This window comes from Phoenix dactylifera, chromosome 11 (assembly GCF_051530095.1).
Source record: "Phoenix dactylifera cultivar Ajwa chromosome 11, Ajwa_hap1_PhDact_Kaust_v1.1, whole genome shotgun sequence".
In the NCBI taxonomy this organism is placed as follows: domain Eukaryota; kingdom Viridiplantae; phylum Streptophyta; class Magnoliopsida; order Arecales; family Arecaceae; genus Phoenix; species Phoenix dactylifera.
Window position 1 is genome coordinate 14,630,726 of NC_143200.1, and position 24,872 is coordinate 14,655,597.

The 24,872-nt window shown below is 38.4% G+C and overlaps 1 non-coding gene across 1 annotated transcript; it reads left to right on the forward strand.

Annotated features, from left to right (window-relative positions):
• Window positions 1-16,624: 16,624 nt before the first annotated feature.
• On the forward strand, window positions 16,625-16,706 carry TRNAS-AGA (transfer RNA serine (anticodon AGA)). Its single transcript has one exon. It is a non-coding gene; the product is annotated as a tRNA-Ser (tRNA).
• The last annotated feature ends 8,166 nt before the right edge of the window (window positions 16,707-24,872 follow it).

Here is a 24,872-nt window from a genome sequence, read left to right on the forward strand (position 1 = left end):
GCTAAGGTTAAATTCCACTGCGCATCTATACAACTTAGCATAATTAATTGAAAAGTTTTAGAAGTAGTATAAAAGTTTTAAAAGACCCAATTCACCCCCCCCCCCTCTTGGGTTGTATCTACTGGGCAACATAGTACATAACCAAATGATACACACTTAGTAAATTAAGCAAAGCTAAAAAATTATATATTGTGTGTTAGTACTGATGAATATTATATTCCAGAAAGTATGTATCGATTTACTTAGAGCTGTATATTGGCTTGGTAGATAATTAATTTGCTTGATGTGTATTACCTAGTTATGTAGTATGTACTAATAAAAAGTATGTTCTGAAAATTGTGTATCAATTTACCTGAAAGTGTGTATTGAATCATTGTTGGATGTGTATCAAATCATTGTTTGGCGTGTATCAAAGAGGCTTAAAGTATGTATCAGAAAATCGATGTGTATCATCTGACCATATAGTATATACCGATGAATATAATATTCTAAAAACTATGTATCAATTTGTTTGGAGATGTGCATTGGGTTACCAGATCACTGATTTGCTAAGTATGTATTATATAGTCGTGTACTGTGTACTAGTGAACGTCATATTTAGAAAACTATATATTGATTTACCTAAATGAGTGTATTAACTTATTAGATAATTAAGTTGTTTAGTGTATATCACCGCACTATATAGTATGCATCGTAAAAAAACATGCTAGAAAAATAATGAAGAAAGAGGATGCCGTGCTTTTTTTTGTAATCATGAGATTAATAACTCCATTAGTAAGAGTAGTCTTTGACTTTTAGGTTTCTTTTTTAAGATGAATACTAAAAGAATCATCGCAAAATAAGAAGCCTGCCCCATATTTCTTTCTCTAGTACTCGCTTCATTTGATTTTTGTTCGGAAGAAAACATGGTGTAAACATGTTTCTTTGCTTTTGCACGAAAATCATTCTTCCTTGGAATGCTGAGTAGAATGGAAGGGGAAAAACTCTATCTTTCAGCTATAGGGAGTAGTGTAAATTGAAGAATTCTCCTCTGTTGCCCAAGGTGACAATCCAAGAGGGGGGGGGGGGGGGGTGAATTGGTTTCTTCTAAATTTTAGTGCTTTTAAAACTTTCTTAGTTAAATGCGATGGATGCTTTCTTAGGTTATTTGAGTGAGTTAAACTAATGCAAGAATAGAAAGTAAAGCAAGAGAAAATGAAAGCACAAACACAATCCAAACACAACAATATATAGTGGTTCGGTGCTCTCCTTAGCACCTACGTCCACTCCCCAAGCGTACCCTTGGGAATTCACTATAATCTCGCGGATTACAGTTGGATTGTTTTCCGGGCTCACAATCCAAAAACCTTGTTGGTTTTACGGGATCACCAACGAACCTATACAACTTTGGTTTTCCGGGTTCACCAAAAACCTTGTTGGTTTTGCGGGCTCACCAACGAACCTTTACAACTTTGGTTTTCCGGGTTTACCAAAAACCTTTGTTGGTTTTGCGGGCTCACCAACGAACCTTTACAAAGTATTCAAACAAATGAAAAGAAAAGATTTAAACTCCTAAATGAGCATATGAAACAATATAAACTACAAAGAAGAGTTAGAAAGTATTTATCGCTTTGAAGTGGCTTTGCTCTTCTTTGTCAAGGATGCTTCACTCTTCAAGGGAGGATGGAGCTCTTGATGCCTCTTTGAATCTGCTCAATCCCTTTCTTTGATTCTTGAATGAAGCCCTTGGATGAAGCTTGCCTTGCTAGGGTTCTCTCTTGAATGCACTTGATGTATTTTCCCAAAAGCTTGCTTCCTCTAATGAATACTCCCTCTTAAATACTTCTCCAACCTCCAAATAGTCCTTTCTGACCGTTGGATTGAAGAAACTAGCCGTTTATAGCCGTTGGGAGTCCAAAAAGCATTTCTGCACAACTAGCCGTTATGTTCAGCCCGTGTTTGGGTCGGCTCAACCTGTCCTTGGGTCGACCCAACCTTTACTTGGGTCGACTCAACCATTTCTTGGGTCGACCCTCTCAGAAAATACAGAAACTTGAAATTCAGCCTTCTGTTGCCTTGGGTCGACCCAACCTTTCTTTGGGTCGACCCAAGGTCAGCTTCAGAAAATTCAGAGCCTTGAATTTCAGCCTTTCTTCACTTGGGTCGACTCAACCTTTTCTTGGGTCGACTCAAGGTTTACTTGGGTCGACTCAACTTCTTCTTGGGTCGACCCTCTCAGTAAATCCAGAGAGCATTCTTCCTTTGCATTTTGAGGTTCTTTGGAGGTTGGGTCGACTCTTGCTTACCTTGGGTCGACCCAACTCACTGTTCATTTGTGCTGTTTTTGCAGGAGTGTGCCAGATGATTCCTCGATGTGCCGGGGTCGACCCAATCAACCTATGGGTCGACTCAATCCACACTTTGCTGCATTCTCAAGGTTAGTTTCATCCAAATGAACAAGACCATATATATATTTCCAATTAAGCAAATGTACTGAGAGCAATGAACTTATAAATGAAGTATCAATTTTAACTTATAGCATACTCTAGAGAATTGCTTGTTAATCATCAAAATAACACTATCATCCTCAATCTCCCCCTTTTTGATGATTACAAAATAAAGAGTATAAGCCTATTGATACTTGTCTTTAAAATCAGTTTATAAAAGGGATTGAATTTCAGAATTTCAGCTTTTCATATATATAAGTGAAATCTCCCCCTATATCATTCAAAATTTGCCAATTTGATTTTTTTGAATGGCTCCCCCTTTCATTTATAATTCATTAGCAATGAAACTTCAAAAATTTGAGATAAAATAAGAGTTTCAGTTTATGTATCGAGGTGAGAAAGGAGCGTGCCAAATTCTGAATTTATATGTGCCAAATTCTGAATTATGATAGAAATTTTTGATTTGATGATTTTCATTGTTACAAATTGCTCCCCCTTAGATATGTAAGCTTTCTTATATGATTTTCAATTTGTTTGCCCATTTATTTCTCTTTTCTTTTCATAACTTTTTTACTCACTCTTTCTCACAAAAGTAATACTCTTTCTTCTCAAATGAAATACTCTTTCTTTTCTTAGAGTGAATACTCTATCTTTTCGTCTCCCCCTTTATATACTCTTTTCTTCTCCCTTTATATACTCTTTCCTTCTCTTCTCTTTTATATACTCTTTCCTTCTCTTCTCCCCCTTTTTGTTATCATCAAAAACATATATATGGGAAAAGATGCAATAAAGAACAAACTTCAGACTTCATTGATCAAAATAGGAACATTTTCATATATTAATGCTCAAAATGATGAAAAGTACAATGTTCCACAATCAAGATTTAAAGATATAAGGAAAAGACAAGATTCATAAGGGAAAAAGCAAGATATATATGAGAAAAGGCAAGATACATACGAGAACTAGATTTCTAGCCTAGGCTCTAAATATAGATGCTAAGATCAGCCTAGGGAGACTCTAATTGAGAGTGGGAAATAGGGTTTTCGGAAGAGGACAAAGGGTAAACAGTGCCCTAGATAGCTCACGGGTCCCCCTTTTAACAGTGGGGTCCCGACGTTGGGTCGACTCAAGAAATTTCTTGGGTCGACTCAACGTTGGGTCGACCCTATTCTGGGTTGGGTTGACCCAAGTGCAGAATTTTTCTTTTCTCTTCCGTTTTGCTTCTAAAATGTTTTCCTTGCTTCCAATCCTTATAAACTCTTTATGGGACAATGATACATGAGTAAGGAATCTATAGATAACAAGTTTGACTCATGTTTCATGGGTTTTTAGAAATGGGAGGAATGTATCATGAGATTGCTTGCTCCCTTTTATATCTCTTCAATAAAAAGGATCACATATGCCTAATTTCCTCCTTAGCGTGCAGACTCTATCTTCACTCAAGGGTTTTGTGAATATGTGAGCTAATTGTTTTTCAGTACATATATGCTCATATGTTTCCATTTTGCACATGATCCCTAATAAAATGATATCTTATTTCTATGTGTTTGGCTTTAGGAATGAGATATTTAGAATGTAAGCCAGAAGTGATCTCTAAATGTAGATTCCAAAGATAGTTTTGAAATCAAGTGTAGATGGAATCTTTTTCAAGTTATTTCAAGGAGTATCAAGAATAATATTCAAAGAAAGGCACGGATGAAAATCCAAATAAAAGTATTGGGGCATAGATACCAAAACATGAATTTATGTAGTGTAGGATACATAAAATTCAAGGCTTTGAAAGTTCTTTTAGAGCTCTCTTAAGGACTTTCTTTTACTCCTTTAAAGATCATAACATCAAAATCAATTAAAATGAATTGGCTCATGATTGAAACGCTAAAGTGCAAGCCAATAAGAGCTCATTAGTAGATTCCAAAGTAAATTTCCAATACTAAGATAAATGGAATCCTTTTCACTTAGTTTTCAAAACAAGTGATTTACCAATTAAGTACAGATGAAAATCCAACTTTCAAAAGATATTCAATGAAGCACAGAGTTTAATACCACTTTACATTTGGTATTCTTTCTCTCATCTTTAGTTGTGAATTTACATGATTAAGTTCTATATGATCTCTCCCTCTGAAATTTTCTTTCTCCCCCTCAATTAATCATTCCATTTGAGAGTTTAGAGTTTGAAGATAATTTTCAATAAAGAGATTGAGTATTTAAAGCTCCCCCTCAAAAGATGCATTTTCTTTTAAACTTTCTTTTCTTTTGTTGAATTTCAGATTTTAATGATAAACGTGAATAAAACTGAAACTTTATGATATCAAGAATGTAGAGTGATCTAGAGTTATTCAAAATTTATAGCAATCACTCTTTTAATCTTTTAAGAACAAGTTATGCTTCCTCTTAATCTTTGAGAAAATGTACTGAAATATTAATCAGAAAATGATTCATTTGAAGCTCAAATTCTTTCAAAAGCATTTACATTTTCTTTCTTTTAAGAATCATTTGAGTGAGCTGAAATATTTCTAGACTTGAGATCATTCACTCTTTTAATAATATATATACATATATATTTTGATGAAAGTCTTTAACAATGTAGGAGAGGAAAAAAATATATAGATGACCATTGAAGTATATGTATTTATAGAACTCAATTTCTTAATCAAGGTTTTTCAGCAATGTATATATGAAGCACAATAAATCTTTTCAATATCAAAATAAAATCATATATTAAAAAATATTTATTTGCAATCAAGATCATCAAAAGACACATCATTCAGACCAATATTAGTACACTTTGAAGATAAGAAATGATATGTTTCAGATGCGTATCAAGGCAAGCAATCAAGACATCAGAATTATTCTATTTTTCTTAAGCTGTAATTTTATCTAGAAATTCATATTGAGTTATTCCCCAAAATGATGCAATCATTGAAGCATATAATGAAGGTTACAAAAATACAATGATAGAGGCATTTTTAAATTAAGTTTAAGCTTTTATACAACATCAGATTCTGAATTTCATAAAAATTTTCAAGGAGCCTTTTAGGATTATAATTTGAGATATGCATCTTCTACATTGTAGCTCATCTTAAATTATTAAGATTGAAGACACATATTTCAAGAACATTAGAGCACATCCAGAATCTTTGTAATTCATATTGAATTTTGGTACAAATTGGAGGATATTATGTACTAATGTTAGGCAAGATAAAAGATATGTCAGAATCAATCCATTTTGCCTAATTTGCAAATTCAAATAAATTTTTTTTATTTTTCAAAATATATTCATTAAAACAAAATGATGTTGTTGTTGGTAATAACATGTTTCAATCAAAATTTATAGGCATGAAGCATTACAAGTTATATCTAGGAAAGATCTTTGCTATTTGAATATTGAAAACACATAATTCAAAATATGCAAAACATAACAAGCATGTCATGGATCAAAATCAATTCTTTTCAAATAAAATTTTCTTTATTTAAATACAATTTAGCACTGATTTTATCCTTAAGGTGTGTTTTCAAGTGATTCAAACTTCATTTGATTTTTCACAACCTTCTTATATATTTTTATTTATTTATCATTCATTCCCCAAATTTTTAATTTCTTTCTTTAACCATTCAATGAACATTTTGATTATCTTCATTTATTTTTCGGTTTTACTTTTCTATGCTCTATATTCTATTTGCTCCCTATCCGGTGGAGTTGGAAGGGGCACGAGGTACTACCACTAGCCTCCCTCTTGTGCCGTCCCTAATATGCCCTGCACCGAATAGTTGGGTCAAATAGTGCAGGGGTACTACCACTAGCCTCCCTATTGGCACCATCCCTATGATGAGCAATATAGAAGGTTTAAAATGTTCACTTCAACCTTTTCCTGTAATTAATTACGGATTTTATCTCTTCCAAAGGAATGTTCATATTAGTCTCACAAATGTGCCGAATGTATTATGCTTGTTTTGCTTTTCCTTAAGATTGAAGTATTTGCCTTTACTTAGATTTTACTTCTCTTGAATAATATCCATTTTCTTTTCTTTACCTCTCTCTCTTTTTGTTATTTTCAAGTAGTTACATGAAAGAGCAGAATAAAGAATTAATCTAATATGCTGCATATAAATATATATCATGCAAACAGCATTTTCATTATGCCCAATGATTCATAGCTTATCACAAGTTATTTTGAATTAGAGATTTGAGACATAAACTTGTGTATTTCATGGTTATGCATTATATAGGAAAAAGTAAACTTCAATTTAATCACACCATGAAACAATCATCACTAGCATGAGAATGAAGCATGATATCAAGATGATCAGCAATTAAAAGTTTAATCATGCTACCATATAATTTCAGATTATTGATTTTGCTCAACTAACTCACAAGAGAAGAGTTTAGATTACCAGTGTATTTAGCATTCTTCAAGCCAAATACCTTTTAGATTCTTTACACCCTTGGCTGAAGAAAATCTCTCTCCTTTTTTGTTTGCAAAGGAATGTTTATTGTATCTTTCATCAAGGTGTCCTTCAAGTTGAAATTTCTTGCTCATAAATCCTGTATCATTAATAAACTCTTTTTCTTTCTTGAAGGAAAGTCATTAGTTTCTTCAAGATACAAAACATTCATACAATATATTTCTTTAGCTAGATGACTCAACATAAGATATGACAATAATTGAATATTAAGTCACTTTACTCAAGAGATTGTCTAAATATAAGCAAGCACAAGTCACTTGAACTAAAGAGATAACTTCATTAAGTAAAATGGTTCAAGGACAAGCATGTGAGGCAATAGAAAGATTCATCAAGATCAAATCAATTTCTTATTGTCAGAAGCAATTTAGCTTAGATTCTATTTGCTTAAGATAATTATTAATAAGATATACCAGTTAAGTTTTAATCAAATTATCTTAAATAGTTGTGTCTATCAAAATTCTGATTGTTACATAGAATCAAAATGATAAACTATATTCTCAATAAAGGATCTAGTTTTAATAAGAATAGTATGAATTGATATCTCTACAACTAGTATCTTTTCATTGAATATTCTATATGCATTGCTTGAAGAGTAATATCCAAAGGAATATTTGTTTTACCAGATTTGACATTATTTTCATAAGAATATATCAAGCATGACATGTATGACTGAAAAATATAAAAGATATACAATATATCATTTTCTATTTTTCAGAAGATCAAAAGGAGTTTTCTAATAGAAACCATATGTATGACAAGCAATGATGATAGCTTTTAACAGAAATCATTTAAGTAGATGACTATCATACAACATTGTCTTTTTCATTTCTTCAAGGATTCTATCAACTCTATTTTATTTATGGTGTTCTTGGTGTAGAAACAATTGTATTCAATATTATTTTCTGTGCACAACTCAATAAGAAATTGGTTTTCAAAACTATGCCATGATACAATTTTATTTTCATAGTTTGCAAACCTTTTTCATTTGAACCCTTTTTGTGAGTTTGTGCCAATGCAGAAAATATTTCAATTTAAGTGTCAAGAATAAAACCAACATTAGCTTTGAGAAATCATCCATAATTACAAAATTAGAGAGCTTATCTCCTAGGTTCACAATCCTAGAGATCCAAATAAGTTCTTATGAAGAGTTTTCAAAGGCTAAAAGGTGAAAACAATATTTTCAGATTTAGAAATGATTCTAGTTTGTTTTTCTAGATGACATACATAGCAAACTTTGACCTTGCAAAGAATAATCTAAGTGAACCAATGACAAGGTCTTTTGAGATCAAGTCCATACTAGTATGAGTTGATTTTATATGCCAAAATTAGACTCTTTAATCTTGGTATTCTTAATGCATATAAAAAAAAATTATACCAAGTAGACATTCTTATGTTTGTGATCAATAGAAGATAATGTCATGGATAAGACCTCTCAATCAAGCATATAGAGAATTTAAAGAGTTATTCTAAGAGTATTGATTAAGCAAGTTATCCATCAATAACTGAAGCATAATATAGAAAGATGAAGTGATTTGGATATATTTTCTTTTCATGCCAAAAGTATCACTTATATCACAGAAATGATTAATACCTGCAATTTATGTTTTAATTGGATACTAAGGCAAAGAGAATGATGATATATGCAAGGATTACTAATTTCATTATTCTTTTCATTTCAATTACTTTTCTTAAGTATATTTTAAGTTTCATTCTTTAATATATGTCTAGAGCACCCAATGTCTAAATTAACATCTTTTGGTTGGAGCCTTGAGTGCTAGATATACTTACAGAAAATATTCAGATTTTCAACTTAGGAACCCAAGCTCTTTTGGGTCCTTGTAGGTTAGCTATTATTGTTCCTTTTGGAACCCATATTTTCTTAATAGCTATTTTGTCCATAGACTTGCAAATTTTAGGATTACAAGGAGTAAATTTCTGCATCATCTTGTTAAATTTGACAAACATAGATTTAACATGAGTAGTAGATAAACTTACAATTTTCTGTTTTTGCCTATTAGGTTCATCAGATAAATTAGAATCTGTTTTAGGACAGATAGTAGAGGATTTAACACACATGTCATTAAGGGATTTTTGTGTGTACCAAGATTGATATCCTAATCCAGCCTTTTCAAATTCAGCTCTTTGATTATTTATCATTAAGTTCAGTTTTTCAGAGCTGATAGTAGATTTTTCAACTATAGACTTAAATTTGTTAACTTCTTTAGTTAGCCTTTCATTGTCTTCTGAAAGTAATTTATTATTTTTCTGAGTTATATCATAGCTTTCAGCAAGAGATAGATTTTTTTGATTTAGCTTTTTATTCTTTAACCTAAGCTTCTTATATTCAAAGTATAGATCATGAAGAGCATCATGAAGTTCATCAAATGTAAAATCAGATTGAGCTTCAGTATGTACTTGATTTTTGAATGAGAAATCACTTTGTGTTCGAGTACATACCTCATCTTCGGGTGCTCCAAAGCATAGATTTTCAGTTTCAGTTTGATGCTCTTCTTCTTCGGAACTAGTTTCAAATTTACTAGAAATGTTAGTGCATTCATATTTAACTTCAAGCATATTCCATATTTCCTTAGCAGTTATGCAAAAAGATATGCTATTAAGTTCACTATCATCTAATGCACAATATAGAATATTCATGGCTTTTGCATTTTGCTGAGCCCTTTCTTTATCATGATTAGTGTTTGTGTGTAGCCCATTGACTATGATACTCCATAAATCGTAGTCATGTGCTTGAATGAAAATGCGCATGCGTGCTTTCCAATATGTGTAGTTTATACCATCAAATAGTGGAGGTCTATCAATTAATTGTCCCTCACTCATAGAATATCCCACTTGGGTTGTCATGATCTTTAACTCTTGATTGTGAGATCAATGAGTACTATTAGAGCACCTTGCTCTGATACCACTTGTTGCCCAAGGTGACAATCCAAGAGGGGGGGGTGAATTGGTTTCTTCTAAATTTTAGTGCTTTTAAAACTTTCTTAGTTAAATGCGATGGATGCTTTCTTAGGTTATTTGAGTGAGTTAAACTAATGCAAGAATAGAAAGTAAAGCAAGAGAAAATGAAAGCACAAACACAATCCAAACACAACAATATATAGTGGTTCGGTGCTCTCCTTAGCACCTATGTCCACTCCCCAAGCGTACCCTTGGGAATTCACTATAATCTCGCAGATTACAGTTGGATTGTTTTCCGGGCTCACAATCCAAAAACCTTGTTGGTTTTACGGGATCACCAACGAACCTATACAACTTTGGTTTTCCGGGTTCACCAAAAACCTTGTTGGTTTTGCGGGCTCACCAACGAACCTTTACAACTTTGGTTTTCCGGGTTTACCAAAAACCTTTGTTGGTTTTGCGGGCTCACCAACGAACCTTTACAAAGTATTCAAACAAATGAAAAGAAAAGATTTAAACTCCTAAATGAGCATATGAAACAATATAAACTACAAAGAAGAGTTAGAAAGTATTTATCGCTTTGAAGTGGCTTTGCTCTTCTTTGTCAAGGATGCTTCACTCTTCAAGGGAGGATGGAGCTCTTGATGCCTCTTTGAATCTGCTCAATCCCTTTCTTTGATTCTTGAATGAAGCCCTTGGATGAAGCTTGCCTTGCTAGGGTTCTCTCTTGAATGCACTTGATGTATTTTCCCAAAAGCTTGCTTCCTCTGATGAATACTCCCTCTTAAATACTTCTCCAACCTCCAAATAGTCCTTTCTGACCGTTGGATTGAAGAAACTAGCCGTTTATAGCCGTTGGGAGTCCAAAAAGCATTTCTGCACAACTAGCCGTTATGTTCAGCCCGTGTTTGGGTCGGCTCAACCTGTCCTTGGGTCGACCCAACCTTTACTTGGGTCGACTCAACCATTTCTTGGGTCGACCCTCTCAGAAAACACAGAAACTTGAAATTCAGCCTTCTGTTGCCTTGGGTCGACCCAACCTTTCTTTGGGTCGACCCAAGGTCAGCTTCAGAAAATTCAGAGCCTTGAATTTCAGCCTTTCTTCACTTGGGTCGACTCAACCTTTCCTTGGGTCGACTCAAGGTTTACTTGGGTCGACTCAACTTCTTCTTGGGTCGACCCTCTCAGTAAATCCAGAGAGCATTCTTCCTTTGCATTTTGAGGTTCTTTGGAGGTTGGGTCGACTCTTGCTTACCTTGGGTCGACCCAACTCACTGTTCATTTGTGCTGTTTTTGCAGGAGTGTGCTAGATGATTCCTCGATGTGCCGGGGTCGACCCAATCAACCTATGGGTCGACTCAATCCACACTTTGCTGCATTCTCAAGGTTAGTTTCATCCAAATGAACAAGACCATATATATATTTCCAATTAAGCAAATGTACTGAGAGCAATGAACTTATAAATGAAGTATCAATTTTAGCTTATTACCAGGTCTGAGCTACTTTTTATTTAGCAAGCACAAAATATTGGAACTTGGTCTAATTTTTAGGTTGAGCTAAGTCTAAGTTCGATTCATTCACATTTTCTAACGAAACAAGCTCAAACAACCCTACTTTCAAGTCGAGCCTCAGATATCATGAACAATTTAACTTATTTTTGCAATCGTGACAATCTAACTTTTCCATTTCACTCGTTTCAACTGCTCTTTTAGATAATTTTTGTTACATACTTCATGGAAAAGCTAATTTAATTACATATATTTTTTAGATGAGATGTTGATTGCAGACCACTGTAGGGAGGAAGAGAGAAAGAGGAAGAAGAAGGGAGGGAGAAGGAAGAAGAGATTATAGAGACATAGGAAGAAGAAGAAGAACAAGAAAGAGGCTAGGATTTTTTCATTCAATCAAGTTCCTCATACATAAGAGGGGTGATCTTTATATAGATCTTACATCTTGACCAAGTCAAGTAATCAATTGACCAAATCAATCAATTGACACTGACTAAATTTTGACCCTTACATCAATTAATCCCATACCAAAATTGGTCCACTAAATTGACCCAATTACATAAACCCAATTGACTAGTCTAATAATAAAACAACTGACCAAATTGATTTGACTAAAAAAAAGTAAATAATGCAATAAAATAAAAGTAACTCAAACTCAAATGGACCCAATCCGGGTCTGACTCAATCCGGAGGCTCAGAATCCTATCCTAGCCATAGTGATGTCATCCCCTGGTGCGGACGCGAACGAACGGCTCTGATGTCCCCATCAAATGTCCTGAGATTAAATTACGTAGCACAAACACCAGTACTATATCTTTCACATGTGACACCTTGGTGTTAGATGACAATTGTACTTCTAGATGTCAATAAATCATGCATGCACCAAAATAGATGTCGATAGTAGCCTCCAAGAAAACAAAGCAAGTATAGGAAACCTCCAAACAGTCTTCCTCTTCTTCTTCATCATCTTTTATATTTGTTAGACTAAAATCCCAAGACTTAGCAAAAATAAACACGAACATTGACTCCTCACTCATGGACACATTCTTGAGTTTGTCTCTAACGCTGTAACTTTTGTTGGTAGCCCATTGTCAACAAAACAATTCGGGAATATGAGCTCGAGTATGGCTTGATTGACGTTTGAGTCAAGTCGAGTCGAACTTAAGTAATGCATTTTTTCATCAAGCCAAGCTTGAGCTTGAATTATTAAGACTCTATTGATCTCGAGTAAAGTTTTGAGCCTGAGTATTTTAAATCAAGTAAAGCTTGAATCTCTAGCTATTCGACTTAGCTCGACTCATTTGCATCCCAAGTCTCAACCAATTAAGATGAGGTATAAATAGCTCATCATTACAGGTTGTTATTGTAGGATAGCGTTGCATATGGTTATAATGTGGTGGTGCTCAATTTGCCAATTATTGGATAATATATAATAGTACCTATGAATGGAAGAATGTTGCCTAGAAGACAACCTAAGAGGGGGAAGGGTGAATTGGGTTCTAGTTAAATTTAGACTATTTAATTCACTTATGAAAGTTTTCTTGATTTTAAACAAATGCAATTAAACAATTATAAGAAAGCGGTAAAGAATCAAGAAAAGATAATCCACCTCACAAACATATAGAATTTTATAGTGATTTGGAGCCAACTCTTGCTCCTACGTCCACTCCCCAAGCTTCCCCTTGGGAGTTTACTATAATCCTCAGATTACAGTCTGGTTGTTTTACAAGCTCACAACCTAACTTGTTTTCTCGGAATCACAATGAACCCAGTCGATTTTTTCTGGCTCACCGACTAAAACCAAACCGTTTGTTTTTCGGACTCACAAACAACCTAGTCCGATTCACAGGCTCGGACTATGCCTTTCCCCTTGATTCAATCTCCTGATTGTATCAAGTAACAAGAAGTAGTTGAAAAGTATTTAAGACAGTTACAAGTTTCTTGAAAAGCAAATATAACAATATATACTGAATCGTAAAGGGAAGAAGCCTCTAAACAGAATCTGTCGATGTAAGACTTAGCTTCTCTTTTACTTAACCCTCTCTTGAATGTTCTGGTGGTTGAGGATCACTTGAATGAGCTTTGAATGAAAAGAAAACTCTGATTTCGCTTGGATTGCAATAACTCTTTCACTTTGTTTTGAATAGCTCTAACTTTTCTTTGGTAGGTGATTTTCTTGAATGCTCTCAATGTAATGTGTATTATATATTCAAAAACACTTGGGTTCACCTCTTTTATCACTTCTCCCAGAGAACTAGCCGTTGGAGAGGGAAATAGAGCCGTCTTGACATTTCTGGGTGTCCTGACACACTATCCATTGGGATTCGAGTCGTCTCGCCAGTCTTCGAGTCGGCTCGGCTGAGATAGGAATCGGCTCGAGTTTGTTTGGAGTCGACTCGAGATTATTGGGCTCTCTCAAAATGGTTCTCTGTCGATTCCTGTAAGAGTCGGCTTGTGAATGTCGGGAGTTGACTCGCCCTTGACTTCTTCAAAAATGAATTTTCCCCTCTTTTATGGGAGACGGCTCATGAAGTTATAGAGACGACTCGCACTTTGCCTTGTTAAAAAAGACTCTGTCTTTTCCTATTGGAGTCGACTCGTGAATAGTAGGAGTCGACTCGGGTACTGCATTGAGAATCTTAATGTTATTTTGATGTTTACAAAGCCATTAAGGCCATATGGAAGTACTAATGCCATTAACTTAAGTGATTAAGTATATAAACACTCAAAAAAGAAAGAAGCGATACATTCTTGATACATTCTACATACTCGATACATCCATGATACACTCTTCTACTACGTTTAAAAGGACTCTCAAGAATTCATCTTAGGATAAATCTTTTAGAAGAACTTCGGAAAAAACTTAATTTTCAGTTTGACTAAATTAAGAGTGAAGTTTTTTTATAAAGGGCAATTCTGTCTTTTTGCCAGTCAAAGAGATGAAACCTTTATGTACCAAGCATCCTAAATCAATTGCGATGTCTTTTATTGCTTTAATGTGCTAAACTAACCTTAAGATGCAGAAAATCAGGGTTAGAGTCGACCCCAGAAAGTTTGGAGTCGACTCTGATATATTTGGCACGTTATGGCATGCTGTGGCACACCTTGATACATTTGGCACAGAGTTGGAGTCAACCCTAGAAGAATTGGAGTCGACTCTGGCACATTTGGCACATCATTGGCAAGCCTATGTCACCATTGGCACACTTGGCACATGGTTCGGGTCGACCCCAGAAAATGACATTGAAGCTTCAGTCGACCCCAACAAGTGAACATCAAAAAATTGATTCTAGAGCCGACTCCGAGAAAGTTAGAGCGACCCCAAGTATACTCGACTCGACCCCAGCTTGAAACATCAGAAAAACAACTCTCTGGATTTCCTGAGAGGGTCGACCCCACTTGACCCCACTGTAGCTCGAGTCGACCCTAGCCTGAAAAGTCGGAAAAACTACTCTCTCAATTTTCTGAGAGGGTCGACCCCAGCCAAGCTCAAGTCGACCCCAGTAACACTCGAGCCGACCCCAGTCTATGGAACAGTAGCTCGAGCCGACCCCAGTCTATGGAACAGTAGCTCGAGCCGACCCCAGATATGCTCAGGTCGACCCCAGCACGACTGACAGCATAACGGCTAGTTCTGCAAATGTACTTTTTGGTGCTTCAACGGCTAGAAATGGCTAGTTTCTTCATTCCAATAGCTAAGAAGTGACTAATAGGGGTTGAAGAAGTATTTAAGAGCTACTATTCATCAGAGAAAAACATCTTTTGCAAAAATCAAGAGTGCATTCAAAAGAAAAGAAAGTCTAAGTGTTCTTCATTTATTTGCTTCATTCAACTTCTAAAAGAAGGTGGTTGAGCGGTCTTTAAGTGTCTTTAAGAGCTCTACCAACCCCTTGAGGAGTGAAGCAACATTGGCAAAGAAGAGAAGAGCAATCTACAAAGTGATAACTATTCTTTTACCTCTTTTTTAAGTGCATTATTGTATTACTTGCTCATTTAGGAGCTTCAAACTTTTTCTCTATTTCTCTTTGTAAGGTCTGTTGGTGAGCCCATAAAACCAATTGTTAGGTTTAATTGGAGATCCCGTAAAACCAATTGTAGGATTTTTGGATTGTGAGCCCAGTAAAATAATCTAACTGTAATTCGAGGGATTATAGTGAATTTCCAAGGAAACGCTTGGGGAGTGGACGTAGATGCCTTGGGGTGCACCGAACTACTATAGGTCTTTTGTGTTTGCATTGTGTTTATTTTGCTTTCACTGCATTTATATACTTTAATACAAGCCAAAACAATCCCATCTATCAACTTAATTAAGGTCCTAAAAATTTAGAAAACCCAATTCATCCCCCCTCTTGGGTTGTTATCTTGGGCAACATGTACCATCGAAAATACTTCTCTGTCTTTTTCTGTTGGAGTCGGCTCACGCTATCTAGGAGTCGACTCGAAAATTATAGTGTTAAAGCACTTCTCTATCTTTTTCTATAGGAGTCTGCTCGCGCTATCTAGGAGTCAACTCGAGAACTGTAGTATTGAAAACATTTTTCTGTCTTTTCCTGTGGGAGTTGGCTCGTGCTATCTAGGAGTCGACTCGGAAACTGTGACATTAAAAGCACTTCTCTATCTTTTTCTGTTGGAGTCAGCTCGTGCTATCTAGGAGTAAACTCGAGGATGTGCTAGACAACAAACTTATGCGAGAGACGTCTCGTGAACAGTAGGGGACGACTCGAGTGCAGACCAAAGACAAAAAAAATTCCAACACAAGAAAAAAAAACAAGTCTTAAGGTTCTTAAACTATTTTCTAATGAATCTCTTTCAATTCTAGCAGTATTTATGCCTGTAACACTCACTTGAATTCATTAGTACAATAAGAAATATACTCATGTGTTTTGGACTCATCAAAATCAAATAAGGGATCAATAAAGAATAATGTTGTAGTTCTAAAATATTATTCCTTGTGTGAGGATTTAGCAGCTTTGGTTTTCCTCAAGTTAACCGAATTATCAGTTTATCACATGCATTTTGTCTCACTGAAAATAACATATATCATGAGCAAATGGCCTAAAATTCTAGATCACGGAACATTAAATCAAGCATGGATTCAGAAATCAAGCGGAGGTAGAAGAATTGTAAGTGAAGAAAGTAGAATTCAAGTAGGAGCATGGTAGTGGCACTGATACCTGAGGGATAACAAGGAACTAAAAGGTCTATGAGTTGACGGATTAATGGAAAAGGATGGAGCACTGGATGGGAAGGTAGGTTCTGTAAGGGAAACAAGATCCCAATATAATATGTAAAGCACCACATTCGTCACCTGTGGTCGTGCCGGAGTGGTTATCGGGCATGACTAGAAATCATGTGGGCTCTGCCCGCGCAGGTTCGAATCCTGCCGACTACGACTTTAATTTTTGAGCATTTTTAATTTCGTTTTTTTTTTAAACTGTCGACTAGATAATGTTTGATCCTATTCGTGACTTATCATGTTGTAGTATTACTGGTCCTTGCACGGGAGAAGGTTGCATTAGTTATGTTCATCTAAAACTGTATTTTGCTTCTAATTTTTGTGGTCCTTAGCACATGGGACACACATGAGAAGTGAAAAAAAAATGGTTGTCCTGTGACCTTTTTTTTATTAAAAAGTTATTCAATTGCCGATATAGATTTTAGCAGGGGAGTGCATGGTATATGAAAACTTGATAGTTCGATTCCATTATATATACACACACACATACATCAGAATAATACATTTTTGTTACCACGAGATGTATTGGCTGATGTGGATCATTTGATCGGAATGAAATTTGGAATGGATACACTTGACGATATGAATCACTTGAAAAATAAACGTATTTGTCCTGTAGCAGACCTGTTGTAGGATCAATTCAGATTGGCTCTTGTTCGTTTAAAAAATACGGTTCAAGGAACTATATGTGGAGCAATCAGGCATAAATTAATACCGACTCCTCAAAATTTGGTAAATTCAACTTCATTAACAACCACTTATGAATCGTTTTTTGGCCTACACCCATTATCTCAAGTTTTGGATAGAACTAATCCATTGGCACAAATCGTTCATAGGTAAATATTGAGTTATTTGGGTCCTGGAGGATTGACGGAGCGAACTACTAGTTTTCAAAGAAATGCGTTGAGAAATGGTAGATGTATAGAATCTTTCAACGAGATAGTGCTTTTTCAAATCGCTCAAAATAGAATCTGTTCCAAACATATATGCTATGGTTCCTTACTTTGACAGGGTGCAAATATCTAAATTTTACCCTTTTAAATACTTTTTCAGACCCATTGCCGATACTAAGTAGCAGTCAAAAATTTGTATCCATTTTTCATGATATTATACATTGATCAGATATATCATGGCCAATTCCTCAGAAGATTCTTCCACAATAGACTCTAATAAGTGAGATTTCGAGTATATATATATATATATATTTGATCCCCTAAGATCCAGTTATCATAGAAGCGAGGGGTGGCAACGGTGGATGTCTTCCGCAATTGCACCCAATAGGTTATCATGGTCATCTTTAAGCCCAATGTGGATCCATAGGTGCTATGCGGGGTTTATGCCAGTACTGACTACAGGACCCGACAAGTGCTATGGGATGAGATCACTACCTTGGTATCCCAAGGCATTCCCATTGCTCTAGTTGGGGATTTCAATTGCATCCTGAGCCCCAGTGAGAAAAGGGGGGGCAGGGAGGTTACTGATTCAGTGGATAGAAGGAAATTTCGGAATTTCGTGTCGTGCAATGGGCTGGTGGATCTTGGCTATATCGGTTCGCGTTTCATGTGGTGCAATAACTAGATGGGCAGAGCTAGGGTCTGAGAACGGATCGACAAGGTCATGGTGTCCTCGGATTGGGTCCTCCGGTTCCCTACCTATACCATGTGAGACACCCATCCCGTATTGTGTCGGACCACCATCTGCTGCTGATCTCTATAGACTCGGTCTCGAGTCATCGCCCCCCCATTTCGATTCAAAAAATATGGTTGTCCTACCCCATGGGATACGTCAGGACAGCCTGGGCTCTATCGGTCCGAGGCGATGTTATGTAGAAGGCCTTGAGGAAACCAGAGTTTACTAAGAGGCAGCTACGCCGGTGGAACCGAAAGGTTTTGGGGAACATCTTTCGCAGACTAGAGGAGGTGGAAGTTTCTATAGCAAATATGAAGGATAGAGAAGATTGGGGGGGGGGGGGGGGGAGGAAGATTTGGGGGGGGGGGGGAGGGGAGGGGGGGCGAACTCCCAAAGTCTGATATGGCTACCTTATGGGATCTCCTTGCCACACATCACTTACTTCTACAACAGCAAGAGGTGTTTTGGAGGCAAAAATCAAGGATTCAGTGGGTCTGTGAGGGGGATCGAAACACTCAATTTTTTCACTCGTCGACGGCTATCAGGAGGCAGAGGAGCATGATCCGATCCTTACGCGATGAGACGGGTCAGCGAGTGGAGGGTGAGGCCGCTGTCAGTAGGGTCTTATTCAACTTTTTTTGGTCTAGGTGGACAGAGGAGGGAGACAAGGCGGACATAGTATGTATCTCGAGACCTGACGTTCAAATAGGAGATGTGGAGACCAAGACTTTGGTGAGGCCTATCTCAAAGAGGGAGATGTAGGAGGCGATCTGGTCCTTGGCGAAGGATAAGGCCCCGAAATCGGACGACTTCCCACCACTATTCTTTCAAAAGTATTGGTGGATCATTCAGAGATCAGTAGTGGAAACAGTTCAATATTTTTTCAGTCGGGTTATGATGGCTGAGGACTGGAAGGCTACTTATGTTACCCTGATCTCTAAGCACTAGGATGCGACGGAACCTAGCAACTTTAGGCCCATCAGCTTGTGTACTACCTTGTATAAGGTTGTGGCAAAAATCTTAGTGGGGAGGGTGAAACCCTTGTTGCCGGCTATTAACAGCCAAGAACATGGGGCAGTTGTGGGGGGGAAGAGTATCTTGGACAATGTCATGCTAGCCCAGGAGATGACGAGACCTCCAGTGGGCTCCAGAGTGGCGGAGTCTAATGGCCCTCAAGCTAGATATGGAGCGGGCTTATGATAGGATTCATTGGTGTTTCCTCCGACGTGCATTAGAGAGTTTTGGTTTCTATAGTATCTGGATTGACTGGGTGTTGGGCTGCATTCGGAGGCCCAGTTTCTTTATCTTGGTCAACGGCACGCTATTGTCTTTCTTCCAGTCTACTATAGAGTTGCGACATGGATGCCCCTTAACCCCGTTTTTGTTCATCATGTGCTCTAATGCACTGTCGCGCGCCCTGCAGGCTGCTTGCGCCTCCTGAGCCATTGAAGCTTATGTTCCTGGCCTGGAAGCCCAGCTCATTTCTCATTTACTTTTTTCTGATGATTGCCTTCTTGTGGTCAGGGTGCGAGTGAGGGAAGCATTGGTCCTTAGAGGAGTGGTGGTGGAATATTATGCTGCTTTGGGTCAGTGAGTTAACCTCCAGAAGTCATCCATTTCTTTTAGCCCAAGTACTGACTGTGGCATTAGGGGGGAGATTAGGGGGATCCTGGAGATTCCGAAGCAAGAGGGTGTCTGAAGCTACCTCGGTATACCCATCACTAGAAGAAGGTTGCAGGTCTCTGAGTGCCCTAGACTAGTGCAGCAGATTCAGAGTAGGTTGGATGGGTAGCGGGCGTCATCCCTTTTCATGATAGGCAGGTTGACTTTGGTCAGTACTGAGCTTGATGCTTGTGTATCTTATGGCCAACACGGTGCTACTATTGACTGTGGTAAACGGGATTGAGCAGCTCCTACAGAGCTTCCTTTGGGGTTCATTTGGAGGGAGTCATGGGGCGCGCGTGGGACAGTGTTTGTCAGCCCCTCGGGGAAGGTGGCCTCAGACTACAGTCTCTTCAGGCTAGGCACGCGGCAATCATTGTCCGACACGCGGTGTATTTCCTTCTTGAGCCTTAGGGCCTCTAGAGTCAAGCTATGGCTGCCAGATATGGTCGAGTAGGGCCGGTGAAGGATATTCAGCGTGGGAGGTCGGTCTCCATTATGTGGCGTGAGATTAGGAGGTATCTACCGATGGCTTGGGCTAACACTAGTTGGCTGATTGGTGATGGAAAGAGCATTGATGTGGTGGGAGACACGTGGATGGATGTCCTATCGTTGAGGTTATGGCCGACCATGGTCAACCCGGAGGGGGTCGAGGGTCTACGAGTGAGCGACCTACTCACTCAGGACCAGGATTAGGGTAGGGGCATCGCCCGAGTCCTAGAGTTGGATCATGAGATAGGCCCGGATTGTGCTTGGGTCTGGCGATTTGGTCTGCACCCGAGACTGACTCTGTTCCTTTGGAAGGTAGTCTAGAATAGACTTTCGATGAGATTTATACTGAGCAGACGAGGGGGGAGCATACCCCCACATTGTGCATGGTGTGAGGACGACGAGACCGTCGACCACATGCTCTTTCGGTGTGGGTGGGCGAACGGAACCTGGCAGTTATTCGGGTTCCCATAAGAGGCCTATGGCCAGAGGGACCAGTTTGTGCTGGCTATCCGACGATTATCTAGTAACCCCTAGCTGCATCATATGGCTTTTGGAACAACCTGCATTGACTACCAAATCTGGTTGGCCAGAATGCTCGAACTTTTGGTGAATGGAGCCTGTCTCCGCGGTTTGCGATGGAGCAGGGCCGAGCACAGGTAGCAAAGCTTTTTTAGCATACCCCTGCAGGCGAGCCTTTGATAGCTCGAAAAATTTGGGACTCTCCTTATGCTCAGATAGCGCCACGGATGGTGTTCGTCACCTGAGAGCCCCCACCCTCGAGCTTCCTTAAGGTCAACTTCGACGAGTCAGTATTGGATGAAGAGCACAGAGGGGGCGCAAGTTTCGTTATTAGGGACTCACGCTCGAGGATGGTGGCGGCTGGTGGTTGTCATCTTTCGGACACCACTGTTTCTAGAGCTGAGCTGCAAGCGGCTTGGGCGGGCATTCGCTATGCTCGACGGGTGCTGCAAGCCAACTCTATTATCATAGAGGGTGACTCGGTCACAGTGATAAGTTGGATCCAGGGGGGCTGAGTGGCCTGGGTGGGGACCATCCCCTTCTTTGGGATATCTGGTCGATGGGTGGAGACGAGGTGGCTTTTCAGGCCAAGCACGTCTTTAGGGAGGCCAATAGTGTTGCAGATTGGGTGGCCACTTATGCGGCCAATCACTTCGGTGGCACCCTGTGGACCTGGAAAGAGGATTTGCCTAGAGCATTCCATGATATTCTATTTTCTGATTTTCTTGGGTGTGTTCGTTCTCGTGTAGTTTGACTTGCCTGCCTTAGCAAAAAAAAAAAGAAAAGCCTTTAGCATATGCACCTCACTAGTCCAAAGAACTCCACCAAAATGATCAACCACGAAGGAAACTATCCATTCCACTAGTCTGTTTGCCTCCTAATAGATATGCCTCATCCCAAAGAAGATGCATCCTTTGACCAAACTTCAGATATCTCCATCAAAATGTCGTCAGCTCTCAAAATACATCGGGTGGGGCAGAGGCTGCCCTAGTGATGCCGAACCAAATCCGAGAACAACGGCTGCAGCGGCGACGATGCACTCTTAAGATTATTGTCGTGTGTTGTAACTTTAAAATGGAAGCAAAAGAAGACGGAGAAGAGAAGGAGGAAGAAGAAGAGAAGAAGGAGAAGGGAAGGAGGAAGAGAGGAGGGGAAGACGTGGGGGAAAATTGTTAATCCTTCATTAAAAATCTCATCATAAAAATAGTTCTCTATATATAGGGCCCAAATACACAATTTGCATAAACCCCCTTACACAGAAATAAATCTTAATAAGCCCACAAATAACACAAATAAACCACAAATAAGCCCTAAAATACAAATAAGCCCAGAAATAAAATAATAAAATAAACATGCAAATAAAATGGTGGCCTAGCTGATGTCCCCATCAACTCCTTTCGGATGGAAAAAAACTCTACCTCGTCGAGTGCAGATCTGGCCGGCTGTCGTACTGCTCCAGAAGATCAGGATCAAGGCGCTACAACTCGGCTCGCGAAATCCACGTCACATCTTATTCGGGTCGACCTTTCCACCGAACAAGGTAACGTTGGTAGCTTCCTCTCCTGGTAGAAATAACCTGCTTATCTAATATATGTTTTATGTGTTCTCTGCATGCATGAAACTTTGAAGATGGAGGCTCAATAGCAGGTGCGGAGTCAGGGTGATCAACAACAACGGGTGTATCAACAAAAGGATCAGAAGGAATGAATGTGGACTTCTTGTAAAGGACTAAATCTTCAATATTAAATGTCGCACTAATCCCATAGTCTTCAGGAAGATCTACAACATAAGCATTTGAACTGATTTTCTTTAGAACTTTGAACGGTCCCGCACTCCGAGATTGCAACTTTTTGAACGTTCCCAAAGGGAGTCGTTCAGGTCTAATTCTTACCATGACATAATCGCCTACATTCAATTATTTATAACGTCTGTGCAAATCAGCAAGGGATTTATATTTTAAGTTATTAGAGTGAATATATTTGCTGATCTCCTGATGCAATGAATGCAGGTGTGAAGCAAATGATTGTGCAGACTCAGAGACTCTATGTTGATGAGACATGAAAATCAAGTCTATGGGTTGCCTAGGTTTATATCCATTTACCACTTCGAAAGGACTCATGCCTAAGGTCCTATTGACCGAAATATTATATGCAAACTCGGCGGTTGGTAACACGAGATCCCAAGTCCTAGCATGCTCACCTAGCAGACATCTTACAAGATTCCCTAGACTTCGGGTGACAACTTCTGTCTGGCCATTAGTTTGGGGATGATAGGCAAAGAAAAATTTTAATTTGGTACCCATTATGTGCCAAAGAGTTTTTCAAAAATAGCTCATAAATTTAATATCCCTATCGGACACAATAGATTTTGGGAGGCCATGGAGTCTAACGACTTTGTTAAAATAGAGTTTCGTAATCCTAGAAGTATCGGAAGTCTTAGAACATGGAAGAAAATGAGCCATTTTAGAGAATCGGTCCACCACTACAAAAATGAAATCGTGTTTGGTCGAGGTACGTGGAAGCCCTAACACAAAATCCATGCTAACATCTTGCCACGGATAATCAGGAACAGGTAGTGGAGAGTAAAGACCAGTGTTCTGTTTACATTGTTTGGCTAGTTGACATGTGCGACACTGACCGACAATTTTGGCCACTTCTCTCTTGAGACTCGGCCAGAAGAAACGTCTTTCCACCATTTCAATGGTTTTCTCTCTCCCGAAATGTCCAGACAGTCCTCCAGCGTGTATTTTCCATACTAGAAAATCTCTCAATGAGGTTCGAGAAATACACAATTGGTCGAAGCGAAAAAGATAATCATCTTGTAAAAAGAAATCATCTTGTTCTCTCTCTACTCCATCTCGTAGGGTCTGGTATACATCACTAAAATCGGGATAGGTGGTATATTGTTTCCTGATCTATTCAAAACAAATTACTTCAGTGCTCATCACGGATAGGAGAATGATCCGTCGACTGAGCGCATCAGCAGCCTTGTTCTCAACTCCAGCTTTATGTTTCAGTACAAAAGTATAGGCTTGCAGAAACTCAATCCATCGGCCATGTCGAAGGTTCAGTTTCTTTTGGAAATTGAGATACTTTAAAATCTCATGGTCGGAATACAGGATAAATTCTTGCGGTAGCAAGTAGTGTCGCCAATGTCGTAAAGTTTGCACTACCGCATAGAATTCCTTATCATAGGTGGAATAATGCAACCTGCCGTCACTTAACTTTTCGCTAAAGAACGAGACAGGGTGACCTTCTTGGCTTAACACGCCACCTATGCCAATGCTAGAGGCATCACATGCGACCTCGAATACCTTAGTGAAATCAGAGAGGCGCAAGACAGGTGCTTCGGTCATCCTTTGCTTAATTTCTTTAAATGCTTGGGATGCCGACTTAGTCCAGATAAAGTCTTCTTTCTTCATGCAATCTGTAATGGAAGACATTATCGAACTAAAATTTCTAATGAAGCGATGATAGAAAGTAGCCAGACCATGAAAACTACGTACTTCTGCTAGGGTCTTGGGTTCAGGCTAATCGACTATCGCGCTTACTTTTTTCGGATCAGCGGAGACACCCTTGGAAGACACTATGAACCCTAAGAAAGTGACGTGATCAGTCAGGAAGGTACACTTCTTAGGGTTTGCAAAGAAGCTTTCTCTCCGCAGGACATCACAAACCTGCCTTAAGTGTGAGAGATGGAGCTCTTGAGTTTGACTATAGATGAGGATGTCATCAAAATATACAACGATAAATTTATTCAAGAAAGGTCGAAAGATCTGTGTTATCACCCTCATAAAAGTATTAGGAGCATTTGTTAATCCGAAAAGTATTACTAGCCATTCGTAGAGTCCATCTTTGGTTTTAAAGGCAGTTTTTCATTCATCCTCAGGACGAATCCGAATCTGGTGGTACCCCCTCTTTAGGTCGATCTTGGAAAAAACTGTAGCACCAGACATATAGTCCAAAAGGTCGTCCAACTTGGGAATGGGAAAACGATACTTAACCGTAATTTTATTGATAA